The 23,760-nt window shown below is 33.8% G+C and overlaps 1 long non-coding RNA gene across 1 annotated transcript; it reads left to right on the forward strand.

Annotated features, from left to right (window-relative positions):
* Window positions 1-7,527: 7,527 nt before the first annotated feature.
* On the forward strand, window positions 7,528-16,734 carry LOC135414589 (uncharacterized). Its single transcript, XR_010430731.1, has 3 exons — window positions 7,528-7,917; window positions 8,613-8,708; window positions 13,578-16,734. It is a non-coding gene; the product is annotated as an uncharacterized LOC135414589 (long non-coding RNA).
* Window positions 16,735-23,760: the final 7,026 nt, after the last annotated feature.

Below are 23,760 nucleotides of genomic sequence, written 5' to 3' on the forward strand. Positions count from 1 at the left end.
ATAGCCTCAAGGTTAAAAGCAAAACTAAGCCACTCAAAACCCCCAAACTACGCAACCCTACAGAATGACAGACTGCTGTGCTGATAATGTTAACACCACTGTTGTGATTTAGGAATGGTAATCCCTAATTTAGTGTTCCAGCTCAGACTCTCCAAACCATGCTGCCACTTGCTTGCTCCCCTCCTCCCCCTTCTGCTCTGCTGGGCTGGAGAGGAGATGGGTTGAGATAAGAACAATTTACTGGAAACACCAATGAGATAAAACTAACAGTAACACCAACAGTATTAATAACAAAAGTGCACAAAAGATAGAGAGTGATTCACATGCAGTGGAGCCATACTACCTCCCCCATCACCACCAGAAGGAATCTTTTCATCCCCTGGCAATGACATGAGGTGGTATAGAAGAGCCTCCACGTCCTTGTCATGCCCCCTCCTGGTTACTGCAAAAAATTAACCTTGTCCTGGCTGGAACCAAGACAGTCACATCCTTTGTTCACGGCAATTGAATGAATAAAATATCCCTGGATCTACTCTTCATGATTTTGGGGCAGTGACACAAACAAAAAAACAGGTTATAAATCTTTATTACTGATTGCAAAGATTATTCTTTGCCTTCATTTTGGTCACACTTATGATGATGATTTAGTTGGAGGATGGAATGCTTTGATGGTGATTACCTGGGAAGAACAAGGGGCATTTTTACTTCAGTGCACAGGAATTTTTTCATAGCTTTATCATTCTACATAATTTTAACACTTAACAAAACTCTATTTTCAAGATTCTTAGACTAATAATGAAAATAACTTTCATTTCTAAGTATTCAAATTAATATTTCAGTCTATATTATTCAACAGTTGGAGTTACTAATACTGTTTAAGTAGCTTTTAAGTTACTTAAGTAACTTAAGTACTTAAAGTAACAATTATTATTAAGAGTTTATAATGAAACTTTATGGAAAATAATGAGTCAAAATTATCACCAACTTTTAACATCTATGGATTGATTTTATGCTGATTTTACAGTTTTGCTTGTTTGTTTTAAAGTAGATTAAATTGTATCATAAGACAAAGAAGGACTGCAGTAATTTTAACTGTTTTGGAGAAGAGATCAAAATATGGATTTGGCTTGACTGTGGCTGAAGACTGTGATTTCTGTATTATCACCAACATCCTTTTCCTCTGGATCCTCTATCACATGGAGGAGGCTGCAATATGCAGTGGAAGTGATTCAGTAACACTCTAATGGTCTCCTGTTTTTTTGAGACATGGAACAGCCCCTCTTACCTTCACTGGCTCCCCCCAGTATGTCTTGTCTCTATGACTGGCTTCTGTACTTGGTGAAAAGGAGAGGCAGGAGTACTACCAGCAACAGAAGTCCAAGGAGCAAGTGGCTTGCCCCCACTGCATTCACATCCTATGGCTCCCCAAGCCTGCTGATCTAATGATGTTATACCAGGTGGGGATTGCAGCGCACAGGAGAGGAAAACACGAGAAAGGCAGTGCTGCAGGGCTACACTGAAATAGCAGCAGCAGTGCAGGAAAGGCCATAACTGATTAGAAATATAGAAATACATTTATATGACAAAAAGGTCTTTCCCCATCCCCCTCCCCAAGCAGCTCAGTATTTTGTAAGAGATGTAGGAGATGTAAGCACCCTGTTTTGTACATGCATCCCAAGTATGTTTTAACTAGTGTATTTTAAGCTTCAGCAACATCCTGTCAGGTTTATAGATTTCTTAACAAAAAAGTATAACATTTGCAAATAAACCATAAGAGTAATAAATATACAGAAATCTTTCTGGGCTGCCTATAGGAAGCAACTGGAAAGCAAACAGGAAAAAAAAGCCTTCTTTGGTTTTTCAACCCTTCCTTTGAAGTGTCATTATTGATTATTTACTACTTAAATTATTCAGGGCAGGGCTCCTTATTGTCCCTCAGGTATGCACATGTTTAATTGTTTCAATTACATTCACAACTTACCATTTAGAATTTTTTTCCAGGATTTAACTCTCTTTCTTCAGATGCTTGTCTTGCATGCCTCTGATGACATAGTTGTTTCTTTGAATTCTTCTTGCCTGAGATAAATGGAATTTTCTTTTCTTGTCTATTAAAAGTCAACAGTAAAAAGATTAAAATAAAAATGCTAATAAGAATTTAACTCTCAATTTGTACACCCTTCACTTTATCCAGAATCCTGCCTTAATGCACATTTCTTTGAAAAATTGTTCTTCTATGAACTATCTTTGCTCAAAGCAAGTGTTTTTCATTGCTGAAAAGTTGTTTTAATAGTGCTGAGACTGCCCTTTCCTAAGTAGTCAGTAAAATGACATGAGCTGGTAAAGTACCTCTCAGCAGCAGATTCCCTGAAATCTTCTATTTAAATTAATCCCAGTGCAACTTTCAATGTTCTTGATCATTCTGTTTTTTAGGAAAAGCCTATTCTACAGTTAGGATGATTCTGCTAATTAATGGTGTGAATTTAAAGAGCATTAAGTTCTTGCATGGAACTCTCTTCCCTTCCCTCAAAGGCATGAAGCTAAAGCAGATTAACACTACCTGTCTTTTGAATGAGATAATCAGGGATGCATTTAGTACATTTTATATTCACTTCTTCAAATACCACAGCTTAATTTTCTTTAGAATAGAAAGCAATGTACTTGTAAATTCTAAACTTTTGATCACATTTTGACTTTCATAACTAACCACTTTACTATTACTGTCAATTAGAAAGTGTTCCTAAACTGCGTTCTCCATTTCATCACTTTTGTTCCCAAACTATATCAGGACACTATCAGCACCCTCACTTTATGCAAGTAATTAACTATTCTATTCTTTCCTGAACTCATTTGCTTGTGCCTAAAATGTTTCATATCAAAAGAACATAAAATTCAGACAGTGATGAGACTAGAGAAATGCAGTAGAATGGCACAAAGAAAAATTGCAGCAGCCACAAAGGGTGAATGGAACCAGTATTACAAATAAAATGAAAGAAAATTAGGCAATTGTAATTAAAATCAAAAGTACAGACAATGTCAAGACAAAGATTATAATCAATATCACTTTTATTATATTATCCTTGTAATGTAGAATTTTGTTATAAAAAATGCATTAAGCACAGGATGTATGTAATGGGATTTTGGTCTGAAAGCAAAGTAACAGAAAATATTATAGTGATGCATTGAATGAAAAAAACAAATGTTCTTTTTTTCTTTCAAAAAAGTTGGGCTCTCTCTCAAACATATTTCTTACCGATGGCAGGAGATTTTGTATGGATGTGTGTGCAGACCTGAAAAATATAACGAAATCCATGAACCGTGCAGTGGTCTCATGGTGTTGATTATATTTGCTCTGGACCCCATGGTCATGCCCCCCCGGTGGGATTTCCAGTCTGTGAGCCAGTCGAGATTTGATTAGGGGCTCCAGGGGATGTGGTGGGGGGCTTCAGGGGTGCTAATTGGCTAATAACCGTTCTGGGCTGGACTAAAAACTCCAGGGACTGGGATGGGGTGACAAGGCAGTGCCCTGTCCTGCCTTGGCAGAGCTTGCCCTGTACTGCCCCCCCCACCCCCCCGGTTATTTTGAGCCATTTATAACTTTAATAACTTTTTTCAGTCTCTCACAGATGTGTTGCTTCATATTAGATTTGCGAATAGATTTCTTTCTATGGAAGGAATAAATTATTATGCATTTAAACTGACACTTCTGTGTTTCTTTCTTTTTTTTTTCTCAATTTTTTTTTACTCCCTTGTTCCTTTAATTCCCTAATCATCCATGAAATGATTGGTTTAATTTGAATGTTGTTGCTCTTTCAAAAAGAGGTTACTAAATTTTGGATATATTTTCAGAAGGTAAAGTAGCTTTATGAGAAGAGATAAAATGTGATTAAAACTAACGCACCTTTCTGGTCAGCGTTCAAAATAAGTGGAATATTTGGATTAATAAACATATAGGTCATTTTCTTCAAAATAATCTCATAGACCCCTTTAAAAGGTAAAAGATGGTGGAAAGACAAGGTATCGAAGTGGTTTCAGAAGCTTCCACTGCAGTGGCTTTCCTAAAGAGACACTTCCTGAAAAGGTAGGGCCGTGTTTTATGAGCTGTTCACATACTGCTGCCCCTGTGGCTTTTTACGCTCTCACTCTCCTTGTTCTTCCTTTCTAGATCAAGCCAGCATGCCTCTTTCTAAATTCTCAATATGATTTTATGTGATTCAGAGTTGTACATTTATACAGAAAACTGGGGGAATAATGCTTCTAAGAATCCCTAGCTTTCTCAATCCAATCAAGTATGGATAATTTTAGTTTCATTGAAATTCAAGGGGAAAGCAGAAGTAACAAGATACTACAGAATCAGTTTCCAGGAATGAGAGTAGTGTTTTGCACAGCTAATAATTTACATAACAAGTTACATTTTGTGGCAACCCTACAGAAAATAATCTAGGGAGAAATCTTTAGTTAATCTAATTTAATTGAAGTAATACCACATTATATCTATATAGGAATAATGCCATTTGGTGAAAATCAATTATCTAGTACAGCTTATTCATACATTGGTGCTAAATTTAGAATGTGCTGATTGTGAAAGCTTTAAAGCTGAATAGAATCAAAGAAACTCATTTTATTCCAAAACTCTTCTATAATTGTTCAGGTTAGAACTTTGAATGAAATCTCTTTCTTTCTCTGTCTATGCATTATTCATGAAGGCCTAAAACTGGCCCTCTGTGACCAAGAAGACTACTCTTTTTAAATTCTAATGTAATTCTATTCTTATGTACTGAATTATGGAGTCATCAGATCAGCACCCATGGATTGAGGAATTTCAGATGATTAGAATTCTTAACGATTAGCTCCACAGTGTAAATTCTACTTTGGCTCATTTGTATGGAAAAATGCTTCTGATGCTCAGCAAATGCCCTACTGTTGTATTTTAATGAACTGAATTTTAACTTCATATTGTTTTAAAAAGCTTGCCCCACCTCCCCTTCAGAATTTTTAAAGGAAAAAGGAAAGAATGGGGATTAAAATTTCATCGTTCTTGTCTGAAGCCCAGAATTACCTCTTTAAGGGGGCAAAATATTAGATTAAGGACACATTTCTCTTATTTACAATTGGAAAAAAGGTACATGTCCAAGTGTTTTGAACACTTCCACCAAGATAGTTTCCTATCATAAAATGCACATTGATGACATATTTTATTTAAAAAAATCTAGATTTTACAGTGTTTGATTTTTTATATTTTTTGTAAAATATAAAAAATTTTATATTTTAAAATTTTTTCCAGTTATTTTTCCATTAAAAAATACCTAATATTTGTGTGTTTTAACTGTACAAAATGTAAGTTGATTGTATATGTGTACATAAGGTTTTCTATGTATAAATATACAAAATATATATATACAAGTAACAGATATACTTTATATGAAATTTAATTTAGATGAAATTTAATTTATGTATAATGTAATTATAATATATAATAGAATATGCAAAGTAGTCCAAATGGTAAAAAATTTTCTTTTCTTATCTATTTCAGTTTCCTACATTAATTAAATTATTTTTTTTTGTAGATTCAGCTTTTTACTAAAAAAAAGGTAAAGCAAAAATAAGTTTTGTTTTAAAGAAAGGTATTTCTCAGAATGACTGAATCTACTTGACCTCATTTATGTCAATGCAATTCTAAAGTTAATTGATTTGCATCAATGAATAGAATAATTGACTAAAGCAATTGAGAACAAAATTTCCTACTCTAACCTTCCTAGAAGTCAGTTTAATTTTCCAGTGTTAGTAATTTTATGCCCCAAGTATATTTTAAAAGTTAGAAATATTCAATTAGCTGTATTTCAGTGACTGTGATTTTACCTCTTAGTTTCATGCAATTATCTTTCCCTCCACAGTTTCTCCCCGTGCCCATTCCATTTCAATGTATAATCTATCCAGAAAGTACTGCTGCACCTATTGACTTACAGATCATGCAGGCTGTCAAATATTAAGTTCATAATCAGACTAGGTGTTCAATGTTCATAGGGAAAGCAATCATTTACTCCTATAAATAAGTGCTGAATTAGGCATTCCTTTCTGCCCATAAGACTTATGCTTTTGCCCAGCCTATACACTGTTTGCAGTGATCAGATCATGAAATAACACTATTAAGACTGTGTAAAAATAAGTGTGATGTGTTTCATGCAACTTGATTTTCTGCTGTTCAGCACTGTATAGCAATCATGAAGCTGAATATTCAATAGGAGGGAGTGAAAGTGAAATAGGGGGAAATTGCAATCCTCAGAAAATCAGTTGAGTCTTTGGAATTCTTGAATTAACTGTTCCAAAACTGAATAAGGTAAGAGTTTCTATGCAGAAAGTCCTTTGTAACTCCTGAAAGTAAAGAATATTATATAAAATATGAATCAAAGGCTCTATTAAGTTGTTTATTCTGATGGGTTGACCCCAGCCAGCACCTAAGCACCCACCCACTCGCTCACTTCTGCCCCAGCAGGATGGAGGGGAGAATCAGAAAGGGGAAAGCTGAAAACTTGTGGGTTGAGATAAAGACAGTTTGATAGGTAAAGCAAAGTTGTGCGTGCAAAAGCAAAGCAAAATAGGAATTTCCTCCCTCCTTCCCACTGGCAGGTAGATGTCTAGCCATTTTCTGGAAATCCTAGCCTTAGCACGGGCCAGTGTTACTCAAGAAGACAAGCACCATAATATCTAATGAACACTTCATTTGGTTTTCTTGAAATACCTATCTACAACTCCACCTACTGCGGCATGAGACTAAACAGTTGATTCAGAGACAGATAGCTAAAATCTTGATACCTAAATTTTGGATTTTTAACCTAGATGAGAGTCCTCTTACAGAAATTTAATATTGATTCTAGATATTAAATCGATGAGAAATTAGATTGACCATAAAAAGAATATGTCACTATATATTGAAATTAACAGAAGAAAGGAGCAGAAATAAGAAAGGAAAAAATGGTACTTAAATGAACTAAAGCTCTAAAGTTTAAGTATGTAAACAAAAAGATTAGACATATATCCTCCTCATTTTATTTGCAAGATATTAAATTGGTCTCATAAGAGTTACTGCTGTGTTTTTTTTCCTATTTCCTCAAATCTTTTCAAATTACTTCACAACTCCAAACAGAATTCAGATCCAGAAACACCATAAATTAGTGGGATATTTTTAAAAAAGTACTTCTTTTTAGACAAAGCATAAAGCTACAGAAAAAAACCCTAAAATAAGAATCTCAAGTTATTACTAATTTATATTTTTTAAAATTATTTCATCAGTCTGGATTTTATTTTAACTTTTTGGTACCGTCTTCCTTTTTTTTTTCTTTTTTTTTTACAGTATTTATTTTTCCTTCTCTTTCCTAAACACCTCTCATTAAAAATGACTTGCTGTCTATAACTATTTATTTATGTTTATTCCTTTTACAAAGTTTTGGTACTGTTAAATGTGTATTAGTTTCCTCTATCTATTCTTATTTTCATGTTTAATAAAAAATTATTTTTTTTTCCAATTTAAACTACCTCTAGCTACTTTTCCTTTTAATCTTTTTCCCCTCCAATATCTTTCTTTGGTTGTGTTTCTTCATTTCTTTCTTCTTTCCACATACAGTTAACATGAACATCTCTACAAATATCCCCCTTTTTTCCTCCCAGGTACTGTCTCTGCTTTTTCCATTTTTTTTACTTCAGATATGTCTTCCTGTGATTGCTATTTTTGCTGATGAACAGATCATCAAATTGTGTGTTGAATGTATTAAAATTCCAATGACCTCTTCCAGTCTTGTACATACTGAATACTTAATTGATTCAGGTGTTGCTCCTGAATTCAGGCATCAGTGGGATTCTTCAGCTGCAAAATGAAAAACAGAACCTGATGGAACAGATAGCTGAGATCTCAAAAATACGGAGGTATCGTTTGCAGACAGTCTATTTTAATAGACATTTTGAAATATTTTTTGTGATATTTTAAAGGAATGGCATGCTCGTCAAAGTTGTACAGCTTAATATCTTGATGCAGTAAGAGAAAAGGAGACACAGGATAGTTAGGTATCTATTACCTTGTCAAAGGAACCTTTTCAAAAAGAGGAAATGTCTGAACTCTGTGGAAGTCTAGTTTCAGTTTTACTCTTAAAAGATAAGATCAAGCATCTGCCAAAATACATTATTCACAGTGAAACATTTCACTGGTTCTGTACTGTAGATACCTTGAGGCCTATATCTTCTGGCACTATTACTGCAGCAGCAGAACTGCCAAGAAGGAAGGGTTATTTACAGTCATTGGGAACAACTCTTCCCTGATGATGGGCAAGCTTTTGAAACTGAACTTGTATTTTGGAAAATGGAGAGAATTCCGTCTGTATGTTTTATCTCAAAGGATGGCAGGGAGCTGCAGTGAATAATTTTTTTCTCTGATTTTGTTATCTGGTGACATGATATCTTTCATCCTTTCTTAAAAAAAAAATGAAACCCCTAAAAATCCCATCTAAAAAAATTCCAATTCCCCACCAAATTAAAAAATTAAAATAATTTTAAAAAATTAAATTATTTTCTTCTACATCTTATAATTTGTTTATTAAGCACAAGTTTACCTTCTTGTTTTTCAGTGTAACAAGAATTCAGTGAGATGGAATGGATCCCGAACTGTGTCTAAGTTGAATTTAACTCTTGGCTGTGGTGGATTTTCAAAATTTAAGAAACAGGTAACATCTATACATATTATTAAAAAATAGAGTTTCCTCCCGCTTTTATCATCTGTGTGAGGTATCATCTAAGACCTAAAGCTTATCAGAAATCTGTAGAGAAATCTATAAAGAGACTCTTCAGAGACTAAAAGAAGTAGCTACTGAAAATCCCTGACCATTTTAGGAATGGGTAGCAACTGAATCCTGCCCAGGTTCTTGGCAGTTCTGGCAGTCCTAGAATGGTTAGTCGAGCCTGGTCATACATCTGAGCCCATTCCCAATAAGTTTTAATGTTCTGAAATTTGTTTTCTGGTGTTCCTACTTCCTACCATCAGATTTTGTTTTTACAAGACGCAGAGCCTCTATCTGTTTGTTATTTCAACATCAGCTACAGAGAGACCAGAATATCAGGTATTTCTTAGAAGCACCAATTAGAGTTCCACCAATGGAAATGAGAGGCTCTGGATGAAAAATATGTTATTTTTTCAAATTAAAAATTACCCAAGGAGATGGGTTTGATGGGGAAAATGAGAATTGAAAGAAATTTGTGTAAGATAGGCAAGTTAATAAATGCCAATTGCTTCTCACTAATTAACAAAATAAATTTATTTTCAGTCATACATACTAATTAAAATATTTATTGCTTATAATCCTTCCTTGCATATGTAATAAAGTTGTAGAATAATTGTAATTCCTACCTGAGATAAAATAAGACATTTTGTTGTACCTAGTTTGAGCTAGTCTTCTTTGTTCTCTTTATAGCCAGGGGAAATACACAGGCATGCAATGACTTATTGCAGCCTAAAAGAACAATCTAAAGTAGGAAAAGCTATGATAAATGATTCTTTTTAAAAGGTTTATGCCTAGATTATAGAGGAATCTAAATGGATTTGATTATAGCAGTTCCTATATTTTAAATAGCTGAGCTAAGTGGGGTCTCAGTTAATGTTATTAGAAAGAAATGAGTGATGCTATCAAAAGAAGAAAATTAAAATAGAGATTATTTCATAGCTTTGGCTATGATATAGTTTTATAAATGTAGAAGATATGGTATTAAATACTGATGTTCAACTGGATTTACAGAAAGTAAATAGAAAAATGTAAAGTCTATCTCCTTCTGTTCTTTTGCTACTAGTCATAAAAGAAACACTGATTCCTTTCTGACAAATCACAAAACAGCTCTTGGTGTTAGCCAGAATAACTATCTTGTTGCTACACCGATCTATTTAGCAAGTCTAAGGTCATATTACTTGTCTCATTCAATCTCTATAAAGGGATGACAAAGTGATTCAGAGGAAGTGACAAATTTCATCTAGCTTTGCATATATAAATTATTAGTTTAACTAAGAAGACTTTAAATATTTACCAAATGCAATCCAAATACCTTCACTCTAATGTGACCACAAAATGTGTTTTGTAAACCTGTTACGTAGAAAGAAATATAATTCAGATAAGTTTTCAGAATTATTATTATTATTATTACTTAATGGTTTCTCATGCACAAAGCAGTTGTAGGTTCAATTCAAAATATTCTCTCACAGAGAGCACTACACTAAGTATTTTATAGATCTGTTTTAAACCTCAACTGACATGACCTTTAGTAACAGAGAAAGTGTTTTGGTAGTTATATGTTTTTTAATTATGATAGAATAATGTGATAAATAGAAAGCATTGCTTGAGTATTGTTGATTTGTGTTGAGTAGGATATTCATTGCAGTGTTCAACTTGCTTAAGGGGTCTTTAAATGTTGATTATACTTGAGGACAAAGTCAACTTTTGTGCCAGTCTCTGTACCAAGATCCTTCAAAACATAGACAGTTTCTATCCTAATTATTTTTATCTAAATGAAATAGAAGATTAAACAAACTTTCACACAGAGTGAGCATAATCAACCTTCTAGTGGAGCCATCCTATGAATGTATGAAGCTGAGTAGGATAATTCCTACTCAGGCACAATGAGGCACAGTCATCCAATAAATAACATTAACATTACTGAGATATATACTTTTTTTTCCTCACATGCTCATATACTTATACTTTGATAAAATAAGGTCTTTCTTTAAGACAGTAGTACTTGTCATTAATTAAAAAAATCTCAAACACTATGGCACAATTTTTGGAATGAATAAGAACTCAATGTTAATGATGGACTTGAGTGTATTTTCCCTAGTGACTAGTGATGTGATTATTTACATTTTTTTGTACACTAATTAGTATTTACATGTCTTGCCTTTTTTCAGTAAAGAAATAATACTCTTAGTAAGAATCAAAATTGTCATCTATATGTTATAGGATGCTGAATTAATTTTATAGAAGCAATGTTGTCAATTTTAACATTTTATAGGTATCCTAGAATCATATATTACAGTGTAAATCGAGCTCAGGAATATAATTTTCCTGACACGAAGGTTGCTAGGCAACAACACTCACAATATTTTTGTTGACCACAAATGTAGCTCTGTGTGGTCTCTGAAAGAAGAATACATTTTCATTTTTCTCTTTAAAGAAAAGTAAATATTAAGTTTAATCTCCTTGGAAACAGATATAATAATCAGATAAAACTGACTGACATTTATTAAAATTTCTTCACATAAGATACACTGCTTTACTCCATAGCAATGTTACAAGACCCTTATTAATGTAGGACAGGCTTGATGTCAGAAAAATACACCTTAGGTTTGTGAGCAAAGATTCATTATTTGTTTGACTGCTTTGTTTGTACAATTTGACCTTTCTAAAATGCTTTGGTTATCTGGTGTGGGGCAAGAGAAAAAGCAATTTTGGGTTAGAGTATGTGAACACAGCTAAAACATGCCTATCTATTACAGAAAAGAGTTGAAAAATACGTAGGTAAAACCACCCAAACACATGTAGCTTTTACAATTACCTCCACCCAGCCATCTGCCTGAATTTGAAAGCTTTGTGAATCACCAAACCCCGAATTGATCCCAAACTCTACTCTGGCTCTGCCTGTGATCTTGGCAAGAATGAGATCTGGCCTCAGCTTGGAACTGACCTTTACCATCATCAACATCTCAGTCTCCTTGCAGATACCTCATTACATCATATTACAGGATCAGGATATTTAGTGACTGACACAATAGATATATTTTAAGACATATCAGTTAATGTATAAAAGATAATCTTTTTAGTATATCAAATGATTGTCAGTATTTTTTTTCCTTACCAATAGGAGTAACTACCTGTAATATCTGTTTTTTGTGGGTTTGTAGTTTTTTTTTAAAATATACCTTGACAACATTGAAGTTTAGGCTTTTTGAAGCATATTTTTGTTTGATATTTTCTAGATGTATAGTTTTAGACTAACATATGTGAGAGTATTATCATACTTTTGTCAGTAAATGATTTACAAGTAGATATGTTAATGTATTGTTAATAGCATGAAATATTAATATACTGACTAAATATAGTATAAAATAGTAAAATATACTAAAATATATTAATACTATGGAGAACTTAAACACAAATACTATTCCCTAGGTTATAAGAAAATACTTATTTAAGCAAAAATGACATGAAGTTGTGCCAGGGGAAGTTTAGGTTGGGTATCAGGAGAAGGTTTTTCACCCAGAGGGTGGTTGGGCACTGGAACAGGCTCCCTAGGGAAGTTGTCACAGCACCAAGCCTGACAGAGTTCAAGTGTTTGGACTATACTCCCAGGCACATGGTGTGACTCTTGGGGATGGTCCTCTGCTAGGCCAGGAGTTGGACTCAGTGGACCTTGTGGGTCCCTTCCAACTCAGCATATCCTGTGGTTCCGTGAAACGAAATGACTTCTTTAGGTGTTGTTATCTATGTTTTATTCTTATGTAATTAATAGACTTAAGTGGTTGTATAATTTTAGAATATGTTTACTTGCATACCATAAAATGTAAGTTTTATGGTGTGAGTGAAGCAATGCAGAAAACCATATGCAGAATCCTATGAGAAGTGTAGAATGAAGCAAGCATATTCTGCTTTGTTGAAATTTCCAGAAAAGCCAAGTTACGTTTTTTAAAAGGTTTACACTCAGTATCCCATGAATGAAGAGATAATTGAAATTACTTTGAAAAACTTTAGATCAAATGAGGCATAGGATTAAAGCAGGAAATCGAGGCATATGTAGAATGTATGGAATTAAAAAATTAATGCTAATATTTTTAGAAATGTAAAGAAATTATATTTAAAGTACTGCCTGATATTGGAGATGGAAATAAAACAAAATATGGTAAATATAAAGCAAACTTTTGCATCTGGTTAAATAAAAATAATTCTTAATGCATTAGACCACAGATGACTTGCAAGAGTAAATTTTACATTTCTGTATGGGTATTTCAAAGGTTGCATGAAATGAAGTTTCTCTTCTGATCCATATCAATTTGTAAAGGTAGGCAATTCAGCTAGCTTTATGAAATATATTCTTATGAAGCATGACAAAATCCAATTTACCAGTAAAATCCATTTAAATTAAAATCAAAGTGTAATCTTCATACGATTCACTACTTGTACCATCATGATGAAATGAGATCAGATACCTATGCTCTACATTTTTATACCCTGACTATTTTCAGCCATATTCAGCAGAAATTATCCTCCATGCAAAAACGACAGGAAGGTCACAGTACTTGCTTTTTTACTTTGTCAAACTGTTCAAGCACGAAACTATACTAGTGGCCATTTGACAGATTTGCTTGAGAACTGCTAGTGTTTGTGTATCTGGCTAGCGATATGGCTATACCTACCTCCCTCAGAGAGGGAATTCACCCTTCTTCCTTCTCTTAAATATCACTTTAAAATAATTTTAGAAAAAGTTCTTCACATTACTGTGAGAAGAAATTTTGGGATGCTTTAAAATAATCATCTTTTTTTGTACATATCATTTCATAGGATCACGGAATGATTGAAAAGGATATTAAAGACTGTCCAGTCCAAACCCTCCCCCACCATGGGCAGAGACACCTTCTGCTACACCAGGTTGTTTGAAGCCCCATTTAACCTGGCCTCGAACACTGCCAGGAATGGGGCATCCACAACTTTTCTGGGCAACCTGTTCCAGTGCCTCACCACCCTCACAGCAACAATTTCTTTCTTATATCTAATCTAAACCTACTGTCTTTAAAGACATTAACCCTTGTCCCATCATGACATGCCCTTGTAAAAATTCCAGTTCTCTTGTCACCCTTTAGGTACTGAAAGGTGCTGTAAGGTCTCCACAGAGCTTTCTCTTCTCCAGGCTGAGCAACACCAACTGTCTCAACTTTTCCTCATAGGAGAGGTGCTCCATTCCTCCAGTCATCTTCATTGAGCTTCTCTGCACTCGCTCCAGCAGGTCCACATGCTTCTTATGGTGGGGATCCCAGGGCTGTCTGCAGTAGATGTGAGATCTCATGAGAGCAGAATAGACATGGAGAATCACCTTCCTTGACCTGCTGGCCATTCTGCTTTTGAAGCAGCCCAGGATACAGTTGGCCTTCTGGGCTGCAAGAGCACAATGCCATGTCACATTGAGCTTCTCGTCAGCCCACACCACCAAGTCCTTCTTGGCAGGGCTGCTCTCAGTCCATTCTCTACCCAGCCTGTATTTGTGCTTCGGATGTCCCCAAATCAGATGCTGGACCGTGCACTTGGCCTTGTTGAAATTCATGAGGTTCATACAGGCCCACATCCCAAGCCTGTCAAGGTCCTTCTGGATGGCATCCCTTCCATCCAGTGTGTCAAACTCACCACACAGCTCAGTGTCACCAGAAAACTTGCTGAGGGTGCACTCGATCACACTGTCTGTGTTGCCAACATAGATGTTAAACAGCACTGGTCCCAATCTTGACCTCTGAGAAATTATTTTTTATTAAGTATTTGATGTAGTATTATTCAGTAGAAATAATTTCATCCCCTAGTATTACCTGATTTTTCAGAGGGTTAGGGAACATACAGTTTCAAGTAAAATAAGAGGAGCTAAAAGTTCTTCTGAAAATCACTCATGTCTACTACTACCTTCAGTCAGTTGTTGGATTATGATATGATATTTTCTTCCAAGGTTCATACTTGTGTCAAAGTTTTAACAAAAATTCAGTCCTGATTCACTGGAATGTTTAAGCATACACTTATTATTGAAATCTGTAGTCAAGGAAAACATCCACAAGCTTGGTTTGATACATATGCTTAAGTTTTTTTGCAAGAAATTTTAACAAGTGCTTGAAATGATCATCATTTGCCTACTCAAAATGAAGTAAAAAAGAATAAATTACTTTCATTTAAATAAGATATTTCTAGACTGCCAAGAACATATCGAAATACAAAACTGTTAATTCTTAGAAAGGACCATTGAAACTTCTACCTAAATCAAATTCAATATTGGAGATTTCAAAACATTTTCAATCCTACTAATTCTCATCAGACATTCATTACTGAATTCCTATGTGCAACTTAAAAATTTTGCTCTGATCATGATCAATCAGAAAGAGGGATTTACAGTTATTGAAAGTGAGAAAATACTTAGAGTTACCTAAGACATCAAAAATTTTCTGAATAAAGCAGTTAGAACACATTAGATGTAAGACAGCAATTTTTTAAAGAAGACAGAAGTACTCACTCTGCTTCATAATAAGACAGTAAAAAAGAGTGAAGAACTCAGTAATGTAATGCTTGAAATTGTAAGATATTGAGATTTGTTAGATAAAAAGTGGGGGGTGGATGTTTCCTCAGAGTAAAATATTTTTATTAAATTTTAAAACTCCTGTGTTGTTTAAGACAGGACTGAAAATAAACAAACAAAAAGAAGCAGAAGTTGTCATATTTATTCTGGTTTAAGTTATAAAGAGCTGTGATGCTTTCTTTTCTAAATTTCAATATTTTTTAAAAATTGCAAATGAAAGAAAATTCATGTTACCTGGAAAAAAATAGTATACAACTGCAAATCTACTAACATAATAATTCCATTTTTTGGAATTCATAAGCAGTTTAAGGTTCAAATCTGCATGTCAACTAAATTCAGAAAGATATAATAATCAAAAAAAAAAAAAGAGGAGCTCGATTGATTTCCATATGGTTGCACTTTGGCATAGATTTCTTGTTGGGTACACCACTGAAAAGGATCTTAATTGTTTATTGATTTAATTTAGGAAGTCAATTACCTGCTTTGATAGAATCAAATTAAGGAGTTCAAGCAACAACTGGTCTATCTATTTTTTCAGTAATAGTATCTTGTAAGAATAAGAGAGTTTCTGACAAGGGTTAATCCATCATGGGAAAATTTTTCAGTCACAAAAGTTCTTGTTAAACTGAAAGTTTGAAAAAAAGCTACTTTTTCATCTGGGACTCCGCTTACTGTTAAACAATTTCACAAAAAATTGGACTGATTTGGTATCTCTTCTTATGGAAATAACAGTAATGTGGTTCTTTGAGCCATCTCACTAATTTCAATACTAGAAAAAAGTGGAATTTAGATCGTAAGAAGTCACATGAATTGAACTAAAAATGAGTTATATGAATCTCAGAATAGACTCACTTTAAATTTTAACTGATTTTTTTTGCCTGAATTATGAAAGTTTTTAGGTCTGCATTAACTAATATGCTGTTTGCAGTACAATCTGACTAAGTGAACTCTGTTGGTAGATTGTGTATTGGTTTAGGATCTTGTTTTTAAATATTTTGCTAGGTGGACAAATGAGACAAACATCTCCATAGAATGTATTTTTTCCTTAGGTATAAAGATAAGCAGAGCTCCAGCCAGGGCCAAGGGAAAGTGCTTCGCACCCAAGGCATAGGACAAAGGTGCCCAACTCAGCTTTCTCACAGTGATTTCTCTCAGCAGTATGATTCATGGTGGCCCAGCTGCACCATTAGCAAAGCTGACCTTGAGCACAAGCAGCCATAGTCGAGGTGGATAAAGGTTGCAGTTTGAAAGTTTGCTCAGGGCCCTAAAAATAACTTAATGTTTCAAATATTTTTCTTCACTCCCATGACTTTCTTTGCTAATGATTCTATTACTCAAAGAAAGAGGAAAATATGTATTTTGTTGAGAGACATTCAATGTGTGGAATGTCTCACTGATGTCCTGTGTACACTGAGGTGCAAATTACTGGTATTTCTCTTACAAGAAAATCTGCATTAGAGAAAATTGTATTTATTTGGGTTTGAAAACTTGGAGAGAAAATCAATTTTGCTAGTTATACTTTGTCTGAATGAGCTCACATAAGCCAAATAGTTAAGTAGCCAGATATAAGTTTAATAAAGGAACCATTCAATTACTCCTTAAATGCAGGCTGAATTGCATGATGAGGATTCTAAACCAGACTGATTTCAATCACCTTCAGAAGTTTGTGTCAGAAGAATAACAAAGAACTATGTTTCTTCAATGAATGATAAATCAAAGCATCTGGTAGGCCTTTCATTTAATGTCCCATCCAATACTTGTTTCCATTAGTCAACAAAGAATAAGTGTTCCCTTTCAATTTATTAGCACTTAAAAATCTATTGCTTGTCCTGGTAAAGAGTGGCAACCTGTAAAGAGGGAATACATAGTTTGTTTTTAGTTGTTTTTATTCCAACTTGGTTTTATTTTGTGGGTGTTAAATAATCCAGAGAACATGTGAAATAAGAACAGTATTGCTTTTTCTGTTTAACTTTACTCCTTGTGATAGCATAAGTACCATGTTTCCATCTAATTTCTGTTTTAATGGCAAGGTTAGTTTACTTTGAAGTGTGTTGAAAAAGGGCAGTAAAAACAAAAATACTGAACCTGTACAAGCCAATTTATATTGTTTCACATTGAATATGAATTTGAAGTTAAAAGTTCTGAAAGATGAGTAAATCCTATGTATGTTTTATATATATATGCATGTTCCTGGCATGCCCATAGGAGGGAGTTATTTGTCTAATTATTTAACCCTAGATAGCAAGAATTAGAGTTTTTATTCTCCCCCAGAGATAATTTTTATGTAAAATTTAATGCTAGTTCTAGACTTAATAATGTCAGACTGTTGTATTTTGAAAAATAGGTTATGAACTTTAAATAAATATCATATTTTGAAAATTCTAGAGTTCTTGAAGAATAGACTTCACCTTTCTTTTTTTTCCGAGCATATTTTTATAACAGTCAAGTAGTAATAGTAGGTGATTATAGTTCTTAATTAGAGGCAATGAGAGAGATGAGGTACCTGAAGGTTTTAGAGAATATGATTCATTCAAAAGGAGAAAAACGACATCACCTCCTAACCTTTCAAAGTCCCCACAGAGTAGTAGGTTAACTAACAACTCTTAAAAAGAAAAGAGCGAACACCACATGATGAGATAAGAAGCTTAAATGGCTTGAATACAAGGGGCATGAAAACCTTAGATAACAGAAAAATGTTAAAGAAATAGGGATGCAAATATTTTGGAAAGAAAACTAGATGACTTCAGATTTTTTAGAAATAAATGTTTCCAAGACAAAGAGACCCTGCCACATTGCCTCAAGGGAAAAATACTGGAGTCAAGAGATTTTATATAAAGAAGCCTGGGAATAGATTATTGGTTTTTTGAGGTAAGTTGAAAATTATATTTACCTAGCTGTGTCTTTAAGTCATGGAACTCACGTTCTTTCTTAGCCAGGCAAAAAAATCAGCGTCTAAAACATGCTGTCTGAAATGAATTAAGCTAATCTAACCAGCAGGAAATAATTCCGGAGTTAACCTAATTCTCTCATCCTTCTTACACAAACCAATGTGCTGACTTTTAAAAATGTAATAAAAGAAATTCATGCAGAGAATTTTAAAATATTTACTCACATATTATGAACTACAGTGTTGTTCCAGGCCCGAAATTTGTCAGTTTCTAACAGTTTCTCCCTCCAAAGGCTCACCAGGGTGACAGCGGGTTTTCAACATTTTTATCATTTCAAGAGTAAATTGTAATCAAAGTTTAAAAACCTTTTATTTTCCTGCTTCATTTAAACACTGCCATACCTCTGTCTGTCTGTGAGCTCTGTCAACTATACTTACACAAATTTCAGCCCAAATTTCACTGACATGTGGAAAAGTAGGTGTAAAATACAGATTCTTCAAAGTTTTGGTGTGTCTACAGATTCCAGGAAAACTGGTCATCTTGGGGACAGAAGAAGTGTAGAAGTTACTACCTCCATTGGGATTTATTCTTTATCTCATTTTAGAATGACAGAATAATTTAAGTTTGAACAGACTTCTGGTGTTCTGCTTTTGTCAGTCTGAAGAATTCTAATTTACTTTCTTATTCTTTGCCAGAAGTCCTTTCTCATCTTTCATCATTTGCATTGATGCTGTCTGGGCCTTTTCAAGTGCTTCTTTAGCCTTTTTGAAATAAAGGGACAAGAACTTCACACTGTATTTAGGGTGTGGGTAAATCATAGGTTGATAGAATTATTTTCAGTATTTGTTTTAGTCTTCATTCCTTTCCTGCTAATTAATAATACTTATTTTGCTTTTATTGGTCCCCACTGCATACTAAGATGATGTAGTCATGAAGATATCTTCTCTACCAAATCTCCAGGTAGTGGTTAATTAGAGAAGACTATTAGTAGAAGATCGTAGATCTACAGTAATCAAGGGTTCATTAGTTCTGCTGCTTGAGACCTTAGTGTTTAGAGCTGGGCAGAACTTCTTCAAGTTTGTAATATAAATTGAAAATCGACTAAGAAGACTAGTCAGGTGAGAAATCCATATTCTTAAAGGCCTAAGGTTTGAAGGATGGTTGTTTAACAGCAGATTGCCTGTGTCTTTGTTCCTATCTCTATAGAGTAGGATTCAATTGATCCACTATAATTCATAGGGAAAAAAAAATAGAGCATCAAAGTTATCAGATATTTTCCTTATATAAATGGAGAGAATGTTACAATTTTTATTTCTTTTTTTTAAACTTTCTGGAAGGAAAAGAAATGGATCTACTCTTTTATATTTTAAATATTCTGAGACATTAATTTGAAATCACATTTTCTGCACAGCCACAGAAGTGGAAGATCAATATTTGAAAAACATTCTTTGAAGGCTTAGGAGTAAGGTAGTACTTCATAGGCAGTTCCAATATGCTTTTATACACACATTTTCATCATCGACCAAAAAAAATCCCAGATGAATTATGCCAGATATATCCTGCTGTTCAAATTCCTTTTCATTAATCCTAACCTGCAGATAAATATACAAGAGGGCTGAGATTTGGAGACTGCATGAAGTATTACCTTTGACAGTTGCCCTCATCTTTTGAAGTGTTTGCATATGCTGGAAAAGGCTCTTCACTCTACTCCTAAACAGACAACTTTCTAAAGAATTCATTTCTCAAGCTCCTAGATTCTATCACAAGTAAAATGTATTGTAGAGAAGTAAGTGCATGCAACTTCTAGAATATGTTTAAAGCAAATAACAGAAAATGAGACAAAGGGGTATGCAGGGATATTGTAGTGCAGGGATATTACAGCAGTTTTGCAATGAAACAAAGACCAGTGTAAGAATAATAAAAGTAGATTTTTCTAATTTAAAAAATGTATTTTTTTTTAGATTGAGAACAACAGTTTATGAAATTCAGACTTTCAACAGACATTTACCTACACAGCCTTCAGCATCTTACCTGCTCAAACTTGGGACTGAGAATGACCTATACTGACTCATACCTTTCTTCTGCACATCAACACAGCAGACAAGTTTCTGTAATTTGGTTTTATGAAGAGTTTTTCAGGATAAATTAAAATATCCCCTGATAGGATCCCTAACCAAATGAACTGCCTATTTACTGAATAATCATAAAGAATTGCAAAATGCAATCTTAGAATGTGTTTCTCCTTCAGTTAGGCACCAGTTGCAAGTTGATTTTCATAATTGTCTTATTTGAGTCTGATGTTAGGTCTGTTTTTTCCCACACTCTTAAGAAATCTAAAGAAGGTAGAAAGGAAATATATAGGGTATGAAACATGTCCTGATTTTGAAAAATTTTTCATTTCCCGAAGGCTTGGAGTTGTTGTTTTAATACTCATAAGTTCCTTTCTCCCCACCCCCAACTTTTCTGTGCTTTAATATTACTTGCTTATAGTGAATTTGTAACTGAAACTTCAGTAATAATCACGGATTCATTTAGGCATTAAATGTTGGTATTTTATTGATGTTTCAGGTAGATTTGTTACATTTTTTATTTCACATATGACATTTTCACCTCTTCATGGAAGACTCCAGTTATAATTAAGGGATGAAGCCTAAATTCAAAGAGCTTTTATGTAATTTCAGCTACTTACATGAAGTCTGGCTTTAGATTTCTGTTAATTTCAGTGGAGTTGATCATATGAGCTTCTAGCTCCTGGCCAATACCATAAGTGTTACTGTACGTAGAGCCAAAAAATAAAAAAGACAATGTAATGAACAGATTGTGTTATCACACCATATCTTTAAATGTGTATGTCCAAAGGATCCATGGATATTCAGTTGCACAAACAACCTTACTTTAATAATTTTCTAGCTTGAATGCTTTTAATTAACACTCTTAAAGTACTTAAGTTTTAGATTTAATAACGAGAATCACTGAAATGCCACCAGCATTTTGGAGGCACTGTTTCTCTCAGAAAGTTTAAAAGTCTGATCATTTACATTAAAGAATGAAATGCCTGCATTGTCTTTTGAAATTTGTTCAATGGGAGATGTTTGTTAATATAGGACCAGTATATTGACTTAATTACATGAGTTAATAATCATCTTAACATGTAAGTATACAGTATATACTTGAAAATTTAGTAGAATGATGGAGCATTTATTATAGCAATTGATAGTATGTGTCAAAGACAATTAAATAATAGGCCAAAATTATTCTCTCAGTAAAGTATGTGAGATTTGATTCTGTTGAAAAGTGGGTGGAAATTAGTATCTGCAACAGGAAAAAACTCTTCTTTTGCTATGACAGTAATCAAAACTGAGAATTATGGCATTTTCATGACTACAATTACTGTATATTCGGTATCTTCTCTGTTAATATAAGAACACAGAAGAGTGTAAAGTGTATTGTAAGAATTGTCTATAGATATATTTTAAAATCATTCGAGCCCAACATTGCATAATACTGAACAGAAATAAGAAAAAGAAGGTTTGATATTTCTGGTAAAAAGTAAATAAAATAAATTAATTTCTGAACAAAAAAAGCTGCGTGATTTATTTTGGTTTTTTTTCTTTCACTTAAGATAAACACATGACAATATAAATAATGTATTACCAATCAGAAAATATCAACATGAACAGCTCACAACCCTCTCATTTGTTTGTATAGAACTGTATTGTTATAATGTTTAATACTTATCTAACAAGCAATCCATTGCTTAGTTGCAGATATAAACATTGCTTGATACTAGAATATAATGGTTATTTTTGATAGATTCTGGCTTCTGTGTGTTTGTGCATGTTTTATACACAGAGGGCATTCTGAAGCTGTGAAGAGTGCTACCTAATACTAGTGAAGCCCATAAAACAGTCTGTGTGGCCCTGGGCCACTGATACCTATTCTCTGAAAGAGACCAAATTTCTTCTTTAGATTTGTTTCCTCCCATTTTTCTCTTTGACATGCTGATATTTCTGACATTCTTTAGTCTTCCGGCAAAGCCCTTGAAAACAAGAGTTGTCACAAAACAAAAACTATTTTACTGTTACTATTCTTACACCATTTTTTGCCATTACCAGTACCATATAATACTTTTTTTATTTACCTAGAATGTGGACTCCTGCCGTGGTTGCGTGGGATACTATTCTAACGTTACAGGCCAGCAGCAAGTGAAGAATGGTAACTTCTGAGGGCAGATAAGAACAGGAGGGCAGATTTCCAGAAAGAAAATGAAGGTTTGACTGCATTTCAACTGTATGTCATGGCCTCCTACTTTGAAAGACAGAAAATCACCTCAACTGAACCAGTTTTCCATTCTAGAAGCGGAGATCTGGCATTATCCATGTACTAGCCACCAGAGACTTAGTTAGGCTGCCAAATGTTAATTAAATGCAAATATAATGATTCAAATCCTTTCACCTGTTTTTATCCAGTGTCTATGACTATGTTGGAAAATAATTTTATTGACCCTGACTCTTACTTTACAGAAAATAAATAAGATTTTCTTTGTGACTATGGTTGGAGGACATGAAAAGCTTTGAGTCAAAAAAAAATCTGAACTCTTGGTTCATTCTGGCGCACTCAATCCTAGTGAGACAAATGTTAAACTATTTATATATAATACTGAAGCAGTTCCATCCCATCCCAGGAAAACAGGGTTGGGGAATCTTCTATAATTACATGATAAGATCATTATTAAAAGAAGCTTATAATATAATAATCCTTTTATATAGCTTTAAAGGTGTCTGGGAGATTAAAACCAGTATATTTTGCCATGCTTGCTCAGGAAATTTTCTATGTTAGGCAGGCTTAAATAGATAACAGACCCTGAGGATAAAGCTGAATGATGTTTCTTTTTTACTTTGCAGTGTCTGTACATGGAGAAAAACTTTCAATAAATATAAAATGTTTTGAGTGATATACAGCTCTTCCAACAAAAATTTCAAATAGATATGTAGGTTTATATATGTATCTTTGCTCATGGTTATCCTTATATGTATATATATATATATATATATGTATGTATATAAGCTAGAAGGTAAAGACAGTTATTTTGGGGATTTTATAAGAAAAATCTAAAATATAGTACCCCCTACACAAAACCATTATAGGCTATTTACAGAACTCTAAGCGGACATTTTCTCAAATGTAATGTTTTAGCAGCAGCTTCCATACATATTTAAGCAAGATACAAAATTTACATTTGCAGTAGAAAAAAACCTGTGAGGTAGTACTGAATATATTTATAAATTTTAGAGGCACTATGGGATTTGTAATGCAGAATTTCAATATTTCTTATAAATAGTCCCTTAATTCTTGTCAAGAGTACTTTTTCCTCTTTTACTCAATGAGTAGTAGAATAAAAAGAATAGCATTATGTAAGTATCCTTAAAATTAAACCCACATATACAAAGTTTGGCACTGGAGTTGGAGTTTGTGCCTGTTGACTATGAAAGGTTATGCAATCTCTAATACCTCCTACGTGCCTAATTTG

The sequence above is a fragment of the Pseudopipra pipra genome, chromosome 5 (genome assembly GCF_036250125.1).
Source record: "Pseudopipra pipra isolate bDixPip1 chromosome 5, bDixPip1.hap1, whole genome shotgun sequence".
In the NCBI taxonomy this organism is placed as follows: Eukaryota; Metazoa; Chordata; class Aves; order Passeriformes; family Pipridae; genus Pseudopipra; species Pseudopipra pipra.